Genomic DNA, 2,673 nt, shown 5'->3' on the forward strand with positions numbered 1-2,673 from the left:
GGTTAAAATTAGGGTTAGGGGTTAAAATTAAAATTAAAATTAAGAATTAAAATTAAAATTAAAATTCCAAAATTAAAATTAAAATTAAAATTACCTAATTAAAATTAAAATTAAAATTAAAATTAAAATTAAAATTAAAATTAAAATTAAAATTAAAATTAAAATTAAAATTAAAATTAAATTAAAATTAGTAAAATTAAAATTAAAATTAAAATTAAAATTAAAATTAAAAATTAAAATTAAAATTAAAATTAAAATTAAAATTAAAATTAAAATTAAAAAATTAGATTAAATTAAAATTAAATTAATTAGAATTAAAATTAGGGTTAGGAGTAAAATTAAATTAGGGTTAGGGTTAGGGTTAGGTTGTTAGGGTTAGGGTTAGGGTTGGGAGTTAGGGTTAGCAGGTTAGGGTTAGGGTTAGGGTTAGGAGTTGGGAGTTGGGGTTAGGGTTGCAGGGTTAGAGGTTAGGGTTAGGGTTAGGGTTAGGGTTAGAGGTTAGGAGTTGGGAGTTAGGGTTAGGAGTTAGGAGGGTTGGGAGTTAGGGTTAGGAGTTAGGGTTAGGGTTAGGTTAGGGTTAGGGTTAGGAGGTTAGGGTGCAAAGGGTTAGGGTTAGAGGTTAGGGTTAGGGTTAGGGTTAGGGTTAGGGTTAGGAGGTTAGGAGTTAGGGTTAGGGTTAGGAGTTAGGGTTAGGGTTGAGGTTAGGGTTAGGGGTTAGGGTTGAGGTTAGGAGTTAGGAGTTAGGAGTTAGGGTTAGGGTTAGGGTTTGGGTTACGTTGGGGTTGGGGTTAGGGTTAGGGTTAGGGTTATGGGTTAGGGTTAGGAGTTAAAGGTTAGAGTTAGGAGGTTAGGAAGGTTAGGAGTTAGGAGTTAGGGTTAGGTTAGGGTTAGGAGTGCAGGAGTTAGGAGTTAGGAGTTAAGGTTAAGGAGTTAGGTTGAGTTAGGGTTAGGGTTAGGAGTCAAGGTTAAAGGTTGGCGGTCAATTAAAATTAAAATTAAAATTAAAATTAAATTAAAATTAAAATTAAAATTAAATTAAAATTAAAATTAAAATTAAAATTAAAATTAAAATTAAATTAATTAAAATTAAAATTAAAATTAAAATTAAGGTTAGGAGTTAGGGTTAGGGTTAGGGTTAGGGTTAGGGTTAGGGTTAGGAGTTAGGGTTAGGAGTTAGGGTTAGGGTTAGGGTTAGGGTTAGGGTTAAAATTGGGGTTAGGGTTAGGGTTGAGGTTAGGAGTTAGGAGTTAGGAGTTAGGGTTAGGGTTAGGGTTAGAGTTAGGAGTTAGGGTTAGGAGTTAGGAGTTAGGATGAGGTTAGAATTTAGGGTTAGGGTTAGGAGGTTAGGAGTTAGGAGTTGAGGTTAGGGTTAGGGTTAGGGTTAGGGTTAGGGTTAGGGTTAGGAGTTAGGGTTAGGGTTAGGGGTTAGGGTTGAGGTTAGGAGTTAGGGTTAGGGTTAGAGGGTTAGGGTTAGAGGGTTAGGGTTAGGGTTAGGGTTAGAGGGTTAGGGTTAGGGTTAGAGGGTTAGGGTTAGGGTTAGGGTTAGGGTTGAGGTTAGAGGTTAGGGTGGGGTGGGGGTGGGGTTGGGAGTTGGGTGGGGTTAGGGTTAGGGTTAGGAGTTAGATTGGGAGTTAGGGTTAGGAGTTAGGGTTAGGGTTAGGGTTAGGGTTAGGGTTAGGGTTGAGGTTAGGGTTAGGGTTAGGGTTAGGGTTAGGGTTAAAATTAAATTAAAATTAATTAAAATTAAATTAATTAAAATTAAAATTAAAATTAAAATTAAAATTAAAATTAAATTAAATTAAATTAAAATTAAAATTAAAATTAAAATTAAAATTAAAATTAATTAAAATTAAAATTAAAATTAAAAATTAAAATTAAAATTAAAATTAAAATTAAAATTAAAATTAAAATTAAAAATTAAAAATTAAAATTAAAATTAAAATTAAAATTTAAAATTAAAATTAAAATTAAATTAAAAATTAAAATTAAAATTAAAAATTGAAAATTAGAATTAGAAAATTAAAATTAAAATTAGGAATTAAGGTCTAGGAATTAAGATTAGGAATTGAGTTAAGGTGGAATTAATTAAATTAATTTAAAATTCAAAATTGTAATTTAAAGTTAAATTAATTTAATTCAAATTAAATTAATTTCAATTGAGTGAAATTAAATTTCAAATTAAGTGAAATTCAAAATTTAAAATTAAAGTGCAAAGTGCAAGGTGAGTTAAGGTACTGTTAGGGTTAGGGTTAGGGTTAGGGTTAGGGTTAGGGTTAGGGTTGGGGTTGCAGGGTTAGGGTTGGGTTGGGGTTGGTTGAGGGTTGGGTTGGGTTGGGTTAGGTTGGAGTTGGGGTTAGGGTTAGGAGTTGGGTTGCAGGGTTGAGGTTGGGTTGGGTTAGGGTTGGGTTGGGGTTGAGGTTGGGGTTGGGGTTAGGGTTAGGGTTGCAGGAGTTGGGTTGGGTTGGTTATGAGGTTGAGGTTGGAGTTAGGGTTAGGAGTTGGTTGGGTTTGTTACCTGCAGGTTGGGTGCAGGTGGTGGTTGCCTGGTTGCAGGTTGGTGCAGGGTTGGGTTGCCAGGGTTGGGTTGCAGGGTTGGGTTAGGGGTTGCAGGAGTTGCAAGGTTAAAGGGTTGAAGGGTTGGGTTGGGTTGGGTTGGTTAGGGTTAGGTTAGGG

The sequence above is a fragment of the Mauremys reevesii genome, linkage group 12, assembly GCF_016161935.1.
Source record: "Mauremys reevesii isolate NIE-2019 linkage group 12, ASM1616193v1, whole genome shotgun sequence".
NCBI classification, from domain to species: domain Eukaryota; kingdom Metazoa; phylum Chordata; order Testudines; family Geoemydidae; genus Mauremys; species Mauremys reevesii.